Source organism: Schistocerca americana, chromosome 4 (genome assembly GCF_021461395.2).
Source record: "Schistocerca americana isolate TAMUIC-IGC-003095 chromosome 4, iqSchAmer2.1, whole genome shotgun sequence".
Classification (NCBI taxonomy): Eukaryota; Metazoa; Arthropoda; class Insecta; order Orthoptera; family Acrididae; genus Schistocerca; species Schistocerca americana.
In genome coordinates, this window is record NC_060122.1 from 762173865 (window position 1) to 762192771 (window position 18907).

Sequence of the window (18907 nt, forward strand, 5' to 3'; positions counted from 1 at the left end):
ACATTGGGCCTACTTACTTCATTGTATTGACTGTGTCAAGCAGTACATTAATAATAACTCTATTTGAAGGAATTGATTTTCCTACTCATCTTCATTAACTTACATTTCTTTGCATTTAGGGCTAGCTGCCATTCATTACACAAACCGTAAATTTTGTCCAAGTCATCCTGTATCCTCCCACAGTCGCTCAACGATGACACCTTCCCCTGCACCACAGCATCATGAGCAAAAAGCCGCAATTTCCTGGTGACCGTGTGCATCAGATCATTTACGGAGAATGATAGCGGTCCTGTCACAGTTCCCTGAGACACTCATGACGCCAGCAGATGTGGTCGAGCGGTTCTAAGCGCTTCAGTCCGGAACCGTGCAGCTGCTACGGTCGCAGATTCGAACCCTGCCTCGCGCATGGATGTTGAGTGATGTCCTTATGTTACTTAGGTTTAAGTAGTTCTAAGTCTAGGGGACTGATGACCTCAGATGTTAAGTCCCATCGTGCTTTGAGCCATTTGAACACTCATGACGATTTGCCTGTCTGCGATGGACTGTCGCGGTTGAGGACAACGTGCTGGGTTCTGCTGCTTAAGAAGTCTTCGAGTCATATATCTGAGAACATAATCCGTATGCTGGTACCTTCGTTAACAACCTGCAGCAGGGCACCTTGTCAGACGCTTTCCGAAAATCTAGAAATACGTCCTGTTGCGTGAAGAGGTCCGTAAGTGCCTGTAGCACATACTCGTCCGACAGGAATCATCTACCTTCCAAGGCCTTTTTTAAGCCTTTGAAGGCTTGATAACCGTTTGGGAGGGATCGAGACTGTAGGACGGGCGCTCGCGCATCTCCCACTTGAGCTGGCGTAATTTCTGCGTTACGACATTTGCGATATGGGGACGTACGTTATCATGAAGTAGCAGCAGTCCTTGGTGCATCATCCTACAACGGTAGTTTTCGACAGTCAAGCTGCCCCGTACACTTTCTTCAGTCTCCGAGGGATGGCTGGTTGGTTGGGTGGTTGATTGATTTGAGGGAGACGATCAAACGGCGAAGATATCGGTGCCATTGGATTAGGGAAGGATGGGGAAGGAAGTCGGCCGTGACCAATCAAAGGGAATTGTTTGATCGCCCCTCGTATTTGAACGGAGAATACGTCCGAGAATTCTGCAGAAAATGGATGTGAAGGATGTCTGTAACAAGATTTTATTAGAGTTTTGGGAAAATACCTGAAGTAATATTTTGCTACTGAAGTTAGGCATACTGAAATGATCGTATGGCATTGCTGGCCGGGAGGCCCCATCAGGGGAAGTTCCACGAACGGAGGAAATCTCCAACCCAGCCAGTAATCGAACCTGGGCCGCTGCATGGGAGGCAAGCAGGTTACCATCCAGCTAAGCAGGTGGACGTTAGACATACTGCCAACGGCCTTGCCGCAGTGGTAACACCGGTTCCCGTCAGATCACCGAAGGTAAGCGCTTTCGGGCTAGCACTTGGATGGGTGACCATTCGATCTTCCGAGAACTGATGGCAGACAGGGTGCACTCAGAGCTTGTGAGGTGCACTGAGGAGCTACCTGATTGAGAAGTAGCGGCTCCGGGCTCTTAACCTGACATACGGCCGGGAGAACGGTGTGCTAACCGCATACCCCTCCACATCCACGTCTAGTGACGGCTGTGGTCTGAGGATGACATGGCGGCCGCTCGGTACCGTTGGGCTTTCCAAGGCGTGTTCGGACGGAAAAATGGCTCTGAGCACTATGGGACTTAACATCTGAGGTCATCAGTCCCGCCGGCCGGAGTGGCGGAGCAGTTTTAGGCGCTACAGTCTGGAACCGCGAATTAGGGGCGCCGGTTCGAATCCTGCCTCGGGCATGGATGTGTGTGATGTCCTTAGGTTAGTTAGGTTTATGTAGTTCTGTTCTAGAGGACTGATGACCTCAGCGGTTAAGTCCCATAGTGCTCAGAGCCATTTGAACCATTTTTTGTGGTACTTACGCTGCAGTATAATCCAGCTTCAAATGCCGGTCCTCTAATTTCATCAGTACCCTAGAACTTAGAACTACTTAAACCTAACTAACCTAAGGACATCACGCACATCCATGCCCGAGGCAGGATTCGAACTTGCGACCATAGCGGTCGCGCAGTTCCAGACTGAAGCGCCTACAACCGCTCTGCCACCACGGCCGGCTGTTCGGACGGAGTTCAGTTCCAGTTCGACATACTGACGTTTCCACTCCATGCCCATCTGGTAGCCGAGTGCCACTGTTGGTCGTATCCGGACCGGTTAAATAGGAAATTCAGAAGCAGCACGTGACGCGAGGGCGCGTGGGCCGCAACAAGTGGCCGGACATTTAGTGCGCGCTGTCTGCAGGTGCGGAGCTACCGCCGACCCCGTAACTCGCGCTGCGGACCATTATCGGCCGCCGTCCAGCCCGGAGGGCCAGTCGGACCACAATGGAGCCGCGGGATTAGGCTGCTAATGGCAGCGCGCGTGGGCCGCGACGGGCCAGTCTCTAAATCTCTGCGCGTCCGCTGGCGGCGAGGACTGGACGATGCGTTTCATCAGCCGGCCGCTACTGTGCCAAAGGCGCAGGCCACTAACCGATCCCGCGGACGTCGCAGAGGTGATCGACAATAACGGCGACGGCGAGGCGGCCGCGTCCTTCTAGGGAGCTCGCCGCCGTTGGGGATACGCGCGTAACCTGAGCCGGCCGGGTAAGGCGGACGCGGCGGATCGCGTGCTGAAGCCGTCAGCTTCCAAATGACAGCAGAGCAGACAGCATTAGCCGTGTTTACTCTGGCAGCTGCGATGCGATGTGACAGAAGCCGTCCGTCAAGATCCGACCGCCGAATGCAGACTCACGTCCAGCTACACCGTAAATCTTCACTTCCAGAGTTATATAATTTGTATACAGAATGGCACCATAACCGCCAAAAGCTGCTATAATGAATATTTATTTACAGACAACGTTCGTCAGTCAAGCCACCATCTTCAGGTCACGGCTTAACACTAGATTAAGGAAGACTCCATCGCATCAGATACAGAATTGCTTTTCACTAGCCTCATTATCATCATACAAAAATGGTTCAAATGGCTCTGAGCACTATGGGACTCAACTTCTGAGGTCATTAGTCGCCTAGAACTAGTTAAACCTAACTAACCTAAGGACATCACACACATCTATGCCCGAGGCAGGATTCGAACCTGCGACCGTAGCGGTCTTGCGGTTCCAGACTGCAGCGCCTAGAACCGCCCGGCCACTTCGGCCGGCTATCATCATAACCCCAACTTATTCGATGAGTCGGCGATCGACGCTTCTCCACCAATAAACCCACATTCTGGTGGACGACAGTTCAAATTAGGGTTGGGAAAAACCGACCGGTTAAAATCTATATCTACATCTACATTTATACTCCGCAAGCCACCCAACGGTGTGTGGCGGAGGGCACTTTACGTGCCACTGTCATTACCTCCCTTTCCTGTTCCAGTCGCGTATGGTTCGCGGAAAGAACGACTGCCGAAAAGCATCCGTGAGCGATCGAATCTCTCTAATTTTACATTCGTGATCTCCTCGGGAGGTATAAGTAGGGGGAAGCAATATATTCGATACCTCATCCAGAAACGCACTCTCTCGAAACCTGGACAGCAACTACACCGCGATGCAGAGCGCCTCTCTTGCAGAGTCTGTCACTTGAGTTTGCTAAACATCTCCGTAACGCTATCACGCTTACCAAAATACCCTGTGACGAAACGCGCCGCTCTTCTTTGGATCTTCTCTATCTCCTCCGTCAACCCGACCTGGTACGGATCCCGATGAGCAATACTCAAGACACCGGTATTTTAGTTCTCAGTGACAGGTATTTTCGGTATTTGGTCTCCGTCATAAAAGGTGTTTCTATTTTTTACTAGTAACTGGTAAAATACCGAAATATCAGTTAGCCATAGCAACAGAGCTAAAATTTTTATTTTTTAATAAACCTTTGTTAAATAATGTGTAATTTTTTTCGTAAAATGCTCATTGCTTTCAAATATTACGTTGCTATGAAGAATGGGAAAAGCGATCAGTGCTATTTTAATAACAGCGACGACAGAAACGAACAACAAATAAATGGCAGAACTGGTACAGCATTGCTAAGAGAATGATGTACGTCTTACCATGAGGCGTACCGTGTTACATGGTACGCATGTAAGAAGAAAATTTAAAACTTAACAGTTCATTCCTAGTTTACAATAAAAATATAAAGCAACTGATCTTCTACGTGTGTCTAGACAATATACCTTCACTGCTTTTAGCCCTTGGAAAAGGGTAAGTTGACACGAAAAATAGAGTTCATCAGCCTCAGTTTCCACCTTTTAGCACTGACTATTCGTTAAGTCCAAAGAGTGGTGTCATACCCGATTACAACATGATTTTTAGAAGACTTTTAAAAAATTGTACTCAATAGCAAAATACACTCCTGGAAATTGAAATAAGAACACCTTGAATTCATTGTCCCAGGAAGGGGAAACTTTATTGACACATTCCTAGGGTCAGATACATCACATGATCACACTGACAGAACCACAGGCACATAGACACAGGCAACAGAGCATGCACAATGTCGGCACTAGTACAGTGTATATCCACCTTTCGCAGCAATGCAGGCTGCTATTCTCCCATGGAGACGATCGTAGAGAAGCTGGACGTAGTCCTGTGGAACGGCTTGCCATGCCATTTCCACCTGGCGCCTCAGTTGGACCAGCGTTCGTGCTGGACGTGCAGACCGCGTGAGACGACGCTTCATCCAGTCCCAAACATGCTCAATGGGGGACAGATCCGGAGATCTTGCTGGCCAGGGTAGTTGACTTACACCTTCTAGAGCACGTTGGGTGGCACGGGATACATGCGGACGTGCATTGTCCTGTTGGAACAGCAAGTTCCCTTGCCGGTCTAGGAATGGTAGAACGATGGGTTCGATGACGGTTTGGATGTACCGTGCACTATTCAGTGTCCCCTCGACGATCACCAGTGGTGTACGGCCAGTGTAGGAGATCGCTCCCCACACCATGATGCCGGGTGTTGGCCCTGTGTGCCTCGGTCATATGCAGTCCTGATTGTGGCGCTCACCTGCACGGCGCCAAACACGCATACGACCATCATTGGCACCAAGGCAGAAGCGACTCTCATCGCTGAAGACGACACGTCTCCATTCGTCCCTCCATTCACGCCTGTCGCGACACCACTGGAGGCGGGCTGCACGATGTTGGGGCGTGAGCGGAAGACGGCCTAACGGTGTGCGGGACCGTAGCCCAGCTTCATGGAGACGGTTGCGAATGGTCCTCGCCGATACCCCAGGAGCAACAGTGTCCCTAATTTGCTAGGAAGTGGCGGTGCGGTCCCCTACGGCACTGCGTAGGATCCTACGGTCTTGGCGTGCATCCGTGCGTCGCTGCGGTTCGGTCCCAGGTCGACGGGCACGTGCACCTTCCGCCGACCACTGGCGACAACATCGATGTACTGTGGAGACCTCACGCCCCACGTGTTGAGCAATTCGGCGGTACGTCCACCCGGCCTCCCGCATGCCCACTATACGCCCTCGCTCAAAGTCCGTCAACTGCACATACGGTTCACGTCCACGCTGTCGCGGCATGCTACCAGTGTTAAAGACTGCGATGGAGCTCCGTATGCCACGGCAAACTGGCTGACACTGACGGCGGCGGTGCACAAATGCTGCGCGGCTAGCGCCATTTGACGGCCAACACCGCGGTTCCTGGTGTGTCCGCTGTGCCGTGCGTGTGATCATTGCTTGTACAGCCCTCTCGCAGTGTCCGGAGCAAGTATGGTGGGTCTGACACACCGGTGTTAATGTGTTCTTTTTTCCATTTCCAGGAGTGTACTTACTGTTTGTTGTAGGTCAAGCACCTACCACTTTTCGAGAAAAGCAGAGAACGGCGGAAGGGTTACTTTTCTTTTTTTGCCTATTTAATTTAATACTTCGAGTTTAAATATCTTGTAACTGAAGCAGTCAATATTTTTGAATTTCTGTTCACTTTCTGCTTTTATTAGAGGAAATAAATTGGAAGAAAGGAACGAAAATCTATTTCAGAAACTGATCATTTTGAGCGGTTTTAAAAGTCCGGTTAAACTGGCTTTGAAAAATAGCCGGTTGGTTCAACGATAACTGACAGCCATATTTCAAACCCTCCTCCGGCCATCCAAATTAAATTTTTCTGTGATTTGCCTTAATCGCTCCATCAAATACTGGGATGCCTTCTTTGAAAGGGCATGGGGTCGAATTTCTTTCTCCACTCCTGTTTTAAATTTTTTTTTTATCAAATGCTATCCGAGCTTGTACTCCGTCTCTAATGACCTCGTTGTCGACGGGACGTTAAACCCTAATCTTCCGTTCTTCCTTTTCCACCAATCACCGGTTTTTAAACTTCTCCCCTTCTTCGATGCTGTCCCGGGTATTCCTCTCTGCCCCACGACAGATTTCACCGTCTTCTTATATCTCAGCGCCGGTCTTCCTTTTGGTCTCTTATCTCTGAGTTTCAAATCAGACATTAGTCTTGGTAGCCTGTGCTTCCACGCATATTTCAATACTATCTCAGCCGCTGCCAGGTTATTTTGTCTTTTACCCTCACAACGTGAGCCTCTTCTCGGATTTCCTCTTTGTGGTTTCTATCCTTCCGTGTCGCTCAGATTATGCTACGAACATACTTACATGTAGTGGAATTTTCTTATTCCATATTTCGTCTTTAACTATTTAGCAGAGGCTGTCACTTGCTTGAACCTATAAGTGATGTCTTTGTCTATAGAACCAGTACCGGAGACAACGCTGCCAAGATATTTGAAATGATGAGTCTCCTGTACTTCTTTCTTCTCCATTTAGACATGTTATTGGTTGCCTGTGTATTTTCATGACCATCAGCTTTCTCTTCTCCTGGCTGAAGATGAGACAGAATGGTGAATCAGCTGCTGACCAAGTGTTAAAGATGTCCTTCAGTCACCCCTTTAGCCGCTTCAGTCATGTGTATTCGTTTCTCTTGTATGTGCAACTAAAAGCAGGCTCAATAGAACCGGCCTTAAAATTGATATAATGTTAGTCCGTGACTTGAGGATCGGCGCTTGAGTGAACTAGTTCTGTGTCGATAAATATTCATTAAAGCAACTTTTCGCGGCGCAGGGTACCCGTGTGGGCTAGGCGCCTCCACCATTCGTAAGTTCGAGTCCTTCCTCGGGAATGGGTGTGTGCGTCGTCCTTAGCGTAAGTTAGTTTAAGTTAGATTAAGTAGTGTGTGAACCTAGGGACAGATGACCTCAACAGTTTGGTCCCATACGAACGTACCATAAATTTCCAAATTTTTCCAAAACAGCTTTTTGATGAAGCACGGTCCCAGTCTTCAAACTACATTCATGGTGTACACTCCTGTCTACAGAAGCTATCTCGCATAATTACATTATTCCGTCTACAGTATTCATAAGAGTCCTTAATTAATTGGATCGAAGTGCTAAAGCATGGCGTGCCCGCCCGGACAGCCGCTTGCATTAGCACGCCTTATGCGGGATACGGGGAGTGGTGCTGTCCCGGTATCGAATCCCACGGGCTGAATTAAAGGCGGGGGCCGGTGTGACGGTAAGACTGAGTGTGATTTTTAGGAGATTTTGCCACATACGACTAGGGGAATATCGAGCTGGTTCCACATCTCACCTCAGTTACACGGTTCGCAAACACTTTGAAAACGGTCGCGCAACTTCACTTGGTGTAGCACTAGGTGCAAACAGATGGGGTGTACCAATTACGTCTCGGGAGAAAAAAGAAGTGGCAACAGGGAGGTCATCCGGCCATTCTCTGCGACTAACATAACCAAAACCTAAGATTAGCATTTCGTTCCAGTGAAAATAATGGATATGGGACATTAAAAGGGAGAAATTGACATGATGTGGCACAGTGACCTAGTGGATGTGTGTCAAACTATAATGCTCTTATCGTCTGAGCTATCCGCGCAGGGCAGACGGTATTACTCGTAGATAGCCAGACAGTCTTCGATCCTAGGAATTTGTCCGTCAGGTATCACGATGCTCTTACCGTCTGAGCTATCCGGGAACGAGTGACGGTATTGTATTGCCAGTCGATCTTCAATCCTAGGATTTTTTCTATCAGGTACCATCTCTTTAAAAAAGACATACTCGTCGCCCTGAGTGTAAAACTACTTGTTCATAAAATTCGCTACTTCATATACACGTGAAAATAGCTAAAGGTCCAAAATTTCAGAAGCGAATTGCACGAACAAACTGTTTTTATGCTAAAACTCGACGACGACTTCTTTCATAAAGTTTTATTTGACTGTGAACATTGGCTGCGAAAAATTATCTTTCATCTCTGCTAACGGCTTGTGAACGTCGAAAATCACAGTTTACATGTGATTCGGGTTGCACATTAATCTGTACTTCCCCTAATAACTGCTGCATAAGCCAGTCCAGTACTCTGAGGAAGGCAATGGCAAACACATCCAACACGCCCACGCCTATTAAAGCGCTGTGGCGAAATTTCCAGGAAGATTAAAACTGTTTGCTGAACCGGGACTCGAAACCTGAAACCTGACATTGTGCGTGAAATGCGCTTACCGACTGTATTATTCGGGAACGACTGGCGACCCATACACTCTGCTTAACTTCTGACTGGGTCTCTGTCCAGCTTTCCAAACGTCACACAAGTTCTCCTGCTTATCTTGCGGGACTAACATCCGCGCTCGGGCACAGAGATTTCATCTGCCACCAAGTTCCAAAGTAGCGCAAACTCCGCTGCAGACAGAAAGTTTCCAGTTGTAAATAATCTCCTAGGCTTTGGCTTCACCATTTCTCCATGATATATTTTCTTACATGAGTGATAATCCCGCAATGTATGCAGAAGGGTGAAGTTATGTGAGTCACGTCTGCATAGATTAGTCAGCAAGAGCGTTGTCCACATGTAATCCTCTAGTAACGTTTTATGTCAGTGTAGTATATCTCTTATGAGTTCCACATACTCAAATCGCGCGAACGTATTTGTTTGCACATCGGATATGAAGTTCTCTTTCACGCTAATTAGTCAAGCGCAGTAAAAATCACATTAGGTGATTATTAGTGGCACCCCGAAAGCTGCCTCATATCTCATGAACTTTTATGGCGTATTCGTTCAAGTTTAAAATAGTTATTTACGCCATGAAATATATCCCTAAACAGAACAAACAATTTTAAAGGATAACGCGTCCGTGTAGAATAACGATAGGGAGAGCAAGCTTACGCAAAAGTACAACAGTGGGGGAGGGTGGGGGGAATTTTTTGGTAGTAATGCCTGTCTGAACATAGAAAATGAATTTTGAACATTTACCTCCTATTTCCATCCCCTGAAAGCGTAACGAATAGCACCTTTCTGGATCTGTACCCTCCGAATCAGGGCCGGTAAGAAAGCACGAACAGAAGAAAATCGACGCATTTGAGATGTGTTACCACAGAAGAAAGTTGAAAATTAGATGAATCGGTAAGATAAGGAATGAGGAAATTCTCCGCAGAATCGGCGAATAAATGAAGATATGGGAAACACTGACAAGAAGAAGGAACAGGATGACAAAACTTGAGTTAAGACATCAGGGAATAACTTCCATGTTCCAAGAGAGAACTGCAGACATTAAGATCTGTAGAGGAAGATAGAAATTAGAACACACACGGCATATAAGTGAGGACGTAGGCTGCAAGTGATATTCTGAAATAAAGAGGAGAGGAATCCATGGCGTGCACATGAAACACACACACACACACACACACACACACACACACACACACACACTCATAGAGCCGGCCGTTGTGGCCAAGCGTTTCTAGGCGCTTCAGTCCGGAACCGCGCGACTGCTACGGTCGCAGGTTCGAATCCTGCTTCGGGCATGGATATGTGTGATGTCCTTAGGTTGGTTAGGTTTAAGTAGTTCTAAGTTCTAGGGGACTGATGACCTCAGATGTTGAGTCCCATAGTGCTCAGAGCCATTTGAACCACTTGAACACACACACAGTTCAGTTCAGAGGGAACACGCTAGCGCGGTTTGCCCTTTACATACGATTGCATGAGCTCGTTGAGCGATTTCATTCAAAATTTTGATATGGATGCTGTGCCACACCGCAAGTTTTGATTCATGTAAAATGCGAAGTAAATTAATGAATGTCTCTACGCAAATTGTATGACAGAGACAATAACTGAGTAAGGAATCAAATAGACAATTCAGCTCTGATGGTTGTGCTCACAGACTGAACTGGAGTGACTTTGTATACATCCTGTACAGTATTTTAAAACCACATTAGAAAACTAATATTTCCAAGTGGAATAAATATCTCATTCAAGTTAATAAGCAGCCCATAAGACACTTATGGTTTAGAATGATTGTTACTTGAATGATTCTTTGATCACACGTGCTAGAAGACAAGTGCTAAGTCGAACCAAGATCCACATTCAGCACACGAAACTACAAATCCTATAAAGCTCATGTCATACGGAAACTTAAACAATGTGCACGTCGTTATGCATCTTACCGTATTACAGTGAAGTGTGCTGCTCAAAAGCCCGTATCTTGTTCACTAACAAACTTTTGAATGACAGCTTGATACGGTGTACTGGAAGCAACGCCAAGAAAAGTTAACACTCTTGCCCATGGAACGAAGATCAGCCAAGAAGACTTGAAAACTTCGTGCGCTGCGAGCCTCGAGGCTGGAAAAAGCCCGATTGGCTGACTCGGGTTCAAATACCTTAGATGTTTACGTATTCTCGCACCCTCAGTGAGCCACTGAATCCGCGCTTTGCATTGGGAATTCTGAACAAACATGTGACAAACACAGTGAGTACTGCAGATTCAGCATGAATGAAAAGACGCTCGTTATTAAGTGGTTGCTTTTCAGCTCCTATGGCGACGAAGTTACTTATAGAGTGAGGTGGCCTGTGGTTAAACCATTGTAGCCCTAGTTAGGAGCAGCTGCGTTCAAACTACTTTCTAGGTTTTCCATGGTTTGCCAAAAACACTTAACGCGACTGCTGGGTAAAGAAAAAGTTCCCAACGGATCACTAAGAGGGAAAGGTAATGAACAAGGAACATCACTACAAATCGTTCGGAGCGTTAGCTAAAAATGCTGGTATTGTGCAGCTTTGTAAAGAGCTGTTGAACAGAACTAATGGGGATAACTTTTGTAGGGTTTAAGGTGAATACTTGACTGATTCACGTCTGCAAGGAAGCAATCTACGACTAACAGTTCCTCGCTGTGTACACCCATAGATGATTCGGTAGTTTTGCTGTATTATTAGTGAAAACGATTACTGACCATATGGTGAACTACTGCACAGCATCTCTTTTGTGCCGTATTTCATGTCATACGCAACAATATCTCTAATAGCGAAGTAAATCTATAAGGTCCATGGCTCATTTTGGAATGTTGTATCCCAACAGGTAGACTGAACAAATATTTTATGGTAGAAAACAATGTACACAGGCCAGCCACAGCTATGACTAACCGGCCTGGGGGATTAAACTCCTCTTCAGCTGTACTTAATCTTTTTAGTATCAGATCACAACCAGTTTCGTGGCACTGAAAACCACATCCTCAGATGACATATAATTGTCATAAGAACCTAACATTCTTTGTCAGACCAAACAAATAAGCCGTTAAATGATGGTACATCAAAGAATCAAAATCAACCGGTCGTAGGGATTTAAGTCAAAAATAGTCGTTTAGGCCGCAACTCCAGTCCATGAGCACTCCCGGAACTTTCAACGCAACCGAATTCCACATTACTCGTTCGTTTTCTGTTTTCCAGGGATGCTCATGGACTGGAGTTGTGACTTGGATCCCGAGGTGCGTCTCATTTTGAAGCATTGACATAGCGTTATTTAGCGGTTTATTAGTTTGATCTGATGACGAATCTTGGGCTCCACGTTCCGGCCTACTTAGTTCTTCTGGCTTCGTTACATGTCAGCTGAAAGATGCTATTTTCAGTGCTACGAAACCGTTTGTGATCTCATAATAAAAAGATTAAACACAGTTGAATTGGCATCTTAATCCCTAGAATATTTGTAGTAGATATTCACCTCCTGGTATAAAGGTTGCTAGCTTCGAGCCGTTGCTCTGACACACCGTCTTACTAAAGGGTCGTTTTAGGCTGTTTTCAGGCTTGTTTAAGCAAATGCTGGACTGGTCTCCAACCTCCGCCTCAGATAGTAAGATACGCAGATAAAATACAGTAACGGTCAGGACAAAACGTACATGAGACACAGACTTGTGAAGCACAGATTAAGTGGCGTTTGCCGCGAGAGGAAGGCCATGTGTCCATAAAATCAAATAAAAAATAAAATTTGTCAACTCATGAAAACAGTGGATCCCGTAGAGAGGAATAATCTCTAGGGAAGAGAGATTATGAAACGGTGGATATTGTGTGCAGTTTTGTGTAAGACTGTGGCTTTGCTTGAAAGTCTCTCGGCCATGCAGCCGGCTGGTTTATTTGTTGCTGAATGAAGTTTCGACTGTGTCATCAGATTACCTATAACGACCAATCCATATAGCCGCAGGCCCGAGAGCGTCAAGCAGAATACCATCGAGAAAATCTAAGAAGACAAACATGCGACTTTGTCTTCAAAACGTTACGAACAGCTGTTGAACTTCGTACATACGTAACATATTTCCATGTTCGTAAGCTTCAAACGTCCGCAGCCACAGTTATTTATTTAGACTTTCTAACCAACATATATTTTCTTTTTGTTGATTGTATGGCAGATGGAATGCCGTAATACTTTCCGTACGTTCACTTGTTATCTGTCTTAAGTTCATTAAAGTGTAATAGAACGTCCAATATGCTTCCCGCCTACGGAGAGCAGCGTAGCTACTACGAATGCTTTTCCAGCGCCTTACGGCGACAAGAATCTCATCTTCTCCGTTTAGGCCCAGTCAGCTGCGGCGGCGAAGAATGCGGCCTTTGTGTCCGTACGCCGAGCGCCCCAGAACGCCCTCTAGCGCCCGAAGCCGTAACAAGAGAAGCAGCCGGACCAACACGCTAACATAATTCAGGCTCCCTAAACGGAAGCCAGTATCTCGGGCGCAGTATCTTATCCTTAATGAAGATTTTTGAGGGCAGGCGCTGTAAATATCCCTTAGTGTGGCTAACGCCACCAATTTGGTGAGCAGCGGGGCGCCGCTGGGTGGCGGTTAGGCCGTCCAATCCGACGTGTATCTCACCGGACGGTAATGCAGCGTGTATGGCTGGACGGGGGGTGGTAGGCTCCCCCATCGGGGGGCAGACCGGGCAGTGGAGTTCACGGGGGAGCCCTGCTCCCCCGACTCACACACAGGTGGGAGCTGGCTGTCGACCACATCGATTTGCGCTCTCAAGGCCTCAAGAATGACGGGTAACGGCTGAAAGAAATGAGGACGCGATGCAGATCAGCGCGGGAAAAGACAGAGTTTAGTAGGCGTGCCTGCAATTGGAAGTAAAGGCGTGCGAACATCATAATCTCAATGATGAAACGGGACTTTGAAATAACTGGTTGGTGGCAAAATAAGTCACAAGATGTTTCTGGACTGCATATTACTCATTATGTTTTTCGAGCTCTGCCCATCTTCATATGTCCTGGTGAGGAATCGGTAACAGAAAAATCATTTTTAACAATCTTGCAAAGTTGTACAAGTGTCTTAAAACAGGACCTATGCTAAAAATTGAACAACAAAGACATTTAAAACGTAATACCATTTAGCACAGACTGAATACACAACTTTGACAAGGATGTCCAAGTGTTGAAATGTGTGTGAGTTCCTAAGGGACCAAACTGCTGAGACCATCGGTCCCTAGACTTACACACTACTTAAACGAATTTATGGTAAGAACAACACACACACCCATATCCGAGGGAAGACTCGAACCTCCGGCGGGAGAGGCCGCGCAATCCATGACATGGCGCCTCAAACCACGCGGTCACTCCGCGTGCCGACAAGGATGTCAATTAACGTCGTAAGACACATAAAGTTTACTAGTTCACTCAGCAAATAGCTTTGTAACCTAACATGTGTGCTGCTTACAGCCGAATGATAGTCAAACATAGGGAAGCTTGCTTCCCAGGCTCCTGGTTTTGTTTCTCTTTTTAGGATAGGTTTATACACATATATTATTATTGGAAAAACCTGTATATGTTTTCCGCTTGTCCTTGCCTCATGTAGACATTAAATTTTATTTAAAACCTAAGAAAAGATCTCTATACATTTTATGTCAAACACTGTAAGATGTTTGAAATTATCACTTGTAATTATGTACGTGTCATATAGGGTAGCGTCATAGCACTTAGGCCACCCAGTGTCAATATGTTCTATTTTGTGGAAATAAAATCCTGAATGTTTTTTTAATTTGTCTTTGCCTAAGTTTGGAATTAACTTTCATTTATAGTGTACGAAAAATGTGTATAAACTTTGTAACAGATGATGTTATAACCACTTGCGGTTATGTATCGGCCATTTAGCCCAGCCCCACAGCACTTAAGCTATCTAGCGTCAACAAGCTCTCTAATGTGGGACTATCCGCCAGCCACATCATCCGTCTGTAAATACTACGCCTCAGAATTAATAAAATGTTCCGGGCTATTCTGCAGTCGGTGAATGGGTTTCACCTCAAAACCTAAAGGTGAAATCCGTTCGACCACGGTATAACAGTCCGGAACATTTGATTAATCGTGACACTTCCGGCCGTGTTAGGTCATAAAGTTATTTGCTGAATCGACTCGTAAACATTTTATTCCTTTAGACTTTATTTGACGTACTTGTCAAAGTCGTATATTCAGTCTGTGGTAAATGGTAACATTTTGTTTCCAATGTATTTGTTGTTCAGTCATGTTTTAGTACTGGTCCTCTACTAAAACGCTTGTGAAAATTGCAAATTGTAAAACTTTTCTGTGTTACCAATTTGTCACTAGGTCATCTGAAGATGGGCAGAGCCGAAATGCATAATGAAAAATAAATGGGTACAGAAAGGCCAGGAACTATTATTTTGCGACAAACCAGCTACTTTGAAGCCATTTTCGTCAAACAGAAAGATCCTTGCCAAGAAAAGTTTGCTAATACCAAACGTAGGCATTTGGTTGACAGAGTTCTGAAACTCTGCACCTAGAACACATCATTGTACGAGAATGAATCACAGAATGGGAAAACTAGCAAATCAGAGTAATGAAGCGTTTGAGATGTGCTCTTACAGACGGGAACTGAAGGTTAGATGGATCTGTCTGGTGGCCATGCCTCCAGAGGCTTCACATGTCGCCGCACATTTTTGTTAATGCACAGATGATTGCATTTATTTACGAGATGTTAATGAAACTCAGTGCCCCTTTGATGTCGCTGACTGATGATCGGGATGTCGTAAACAAAATATATTGTCCAGAAGAGTTTTCTGCTCCTCTGATGATAACGTGAAAGACGCATTTTTTTGTTGCTTCGTTGCTGTCAACCCCTGCGGGCTGTTCACGTGAGTATGGCGTGCTACTCAGATGGACGCACCGGAGGGAAGAGAAACCGAGTCAGTGTCGGTCGGACGGTATCAGTGAAGGGACTGACGGCTGATGACGTGGTAGAGTGCACAAAAATATCGATAAAATTAGCATTTGAAACAAATGTAGAGTGCGCGAGAAAGACGCGATTAGTACACATAAAGCAATGACACCGTTATATCTGACAACTGATTGACAAATTGGTCCATTGGATGCCAGTTTTTTTGGTGCCGACAAACAAAGTGATGAATAATAATAAACCATTAAAAACGAACAATTGTAGATTTCTTCTTTCATTCAATCATTTTCCCACAAAACGTCACCAGCTAAGGAGCGGTACACTCAATCACGGCCTACAGCCATCTTGAAGGTAAGACGGAGCATATTGTTAGCATATCCCGGAAATCATATTTTCAAGCGTAAAACACGAATAAGGACACACTTTTCACATAAACACCGTGAGAGTCTGTGCTCAGGCATAAATATTGCATGTAACATACTCTACCACTAATATTTCCTTTCGCTTTTATATTAAATGAAAAAACGTTGAAACTGTTGTGGAATTAAAGAATTCATGTTCACAGCATCGTAGATATTAGTAGACAATTCTTACACAACAGAACAAATATTCGAAAGAGTACAATGAATTACTCATACTACGACTACCACTTTATTGTGCATCATATTTACTGAGGAATAGTACACATGTTTCAACCTGCCAACTAGTCATACAGCATTTGTTTTATAGACCGATCAGAAATACGTCCCTTCAAATCCTTCAAATAATCTGTATCTAGACGGAGAGACAGGATGATGCATTTGTTGGTACATCAGAATTTGCACAGTACTAAAGGGGGCCAAACAGTGAAAAAATTGTAGAAGAAGACAGAGATGCCCAACATTTGATTGAGAACGTCTCGTTCAACTGCTACTGAGAGTGGAAGAGGTCGCCACCGGAGAGGGATGGGCATCTGAAACCGAGACCGCACAATCAATTTGTTCAACATCACGTTACGTGTTTCAGTGCATTCAGCATCAACATATCTGTGGTACAATGGAATACAAAAGAGGAACCAACTTGTGTAATGAGGGGAAACCTCATTTTTACGTGGCGTATATAATGTTGAAAAAATTTTCGTGAATGCAGGCGGGTGGTGGCTTCGACAACTGCCGATATTTCGAAACGTGCACTCCCAGTGATTTTGAAAGCATGACTGCAACGAGAGAGCGGTGTACATGGGACGTGCTGAAGGACCACAAACAACCAAAGATGACCAACGTCAGAAGTCATCGATGGTGATTACTAAATTGTAAATTTGTGGTAAGATATTATGGGACCAATCTGTTTAGGTCATCGGTCCCTAAGCTTACACACTACTTTATCTAACTTAAAATAACTTATGCTATGGACAACACACACACACACACCCATACCCAGGGAGGGACTCGAACCTCCGACGGCGAAAACCGTGCGGCCCGTGTCAAGACGGCGCAGACCGCACGGCTACCCCGCGCGGCAGTGATTATTAATCATCAATTGGTGAGGCAGCATTAGGTCTGCCCCTCTACTATTTGACCAGGTAGAGAGCAGAATTCTAAGAATTTTTGCGAAAAAACTCCACATCTATTTATTATGTGATTTCGTAATTGAATCTCAACTGCTTCGTTAATTACACTATCTCAGTAACGAAATGAATGACAGTAGCTCCGTGGTGTTAGATTCTATGCCCCATATAACAAGGTTTTAAATTTCCAAGGAATATATTTGTCATGAAAATTTAAAACAGCGGTATGCGAGGTATAGAATCTAACACCACGGAGATACTGGCACGCAGTTCGTTATTGGGGTAGTTTTATTATAGAATCAGTAGAAATTAAATTTGGAAGTCACCCTACAAATTGATATGGAGGTTTTTGCTTAAAATATGCTTACAATCTTTTTATCTCTCTCTGGCTCTGGTCGAACAGCAGAGGGGGAGAGTTAATACTACCTCACCAGTTGATAATTAATATTCACTATCGATAACTTCTGACGTTGGTCATCTTTGGTTTTTTTCGGTCCTCCAGCTTGTGCCCTACATGCAGAGGTTGTATGTAAACGTCATTGTAAAGTGCTCTCTCGTTGCAATTATGGCTTGGAAATGACAGGGAGTGCTACTGTTGAAATATAGGCGGTTGTCGAAGACTTGTCCCAGCTACATTCCCATTAGGTGTTTGTCTAATGAGACTCGAAAACCATAAATGTTAATGTAAATAAACGTAGAAACTTACAACTACTTAAAGCAATTAGTACATTAAGAAGTCCCATTTGCATTAGAGAACGGAAGTGCAGGGGGCGCCTTCTCTCTCTCTCTCTCTCTCTCTCTCTCTCTCTCTCTCTCTCTCTCTGTCCCTCTCTCTCTCTCTCTGTCACTGTTTCATTTTTAACCTTTCAGTCGGATTCCTTTCCTGTATTTCTGGCTGGTTGTGTCAATCAGCAAATATTTGTAGTTTCTTCCTTGAGAAGATTCTCCTGAAATGTACGGTGTCTTTCTTCGGGTGCCCGGCATCTGAGATTTTGCATCATGACAAAGGATGCATATGGAGCAAAGGAATTATCTCTTCCAAAGGAGGGCATTTCTATAGGCTAATAGCTAAATAGCTGACAATTATGTTGAGCTTCCTCGCACTGGCTTCTATTCTCTCGAAACGAAAGGAAATTGAACGAGTGTATTCCAAGGAAAAGACCTTGAAATTTGCCTTTAACAGTTAACGGGAAACCACGTGGAACCTAAATCTGGATTACGGTATCGGGATTTCAACACTCCTATATTAGTTCCACAGTGTTTCTTCGCTTTGCAGATTGAATTTTTACATCTGCTTCTATATTCTGCAAGCCACCAAAAGTTGTGTGACGGAGGGTGCTTCTGGCACCATTATTTCTTCCTCGTTGCCTGTTCCATTGGTGAATGGTGCGTGGGAAGAATGATTGTAGGTAAACCTCGGTCTTTGTTTCCATGGCCTTCTGCCCATCTCTCCACGTCTAGTGTTATCCCGTGTTATAGTGTGAGACTTTTTCAAAATATTTTCGAATCGTGTAACTGAGACAGGACGTGCTTACCATCCCGGTATTTACCTAGTCGGATGTGGAAAACCACCAAATATCCTCATCCAGGCTGGTCGGAAAACCGGCTCCCGTCGTTATTCTGCCGTGTGTACTCCACCCGCGGGCCGGTGACTTTCCCCCCAATCCTGGGAAGGGGTATGCCAACCTACGGGGATATGATGGCGGGTCGTCGGTAAACCCCTGCGTTACCTCTAATTCTCCTGATTTTCTCGTTGTGCTCGTTGAACCTCTTTCGTAACGTCCGGCACTAGAGTTTGCCGCGCGGGGTAGCCGTGCAGTGTGGGGCGCCTTTCC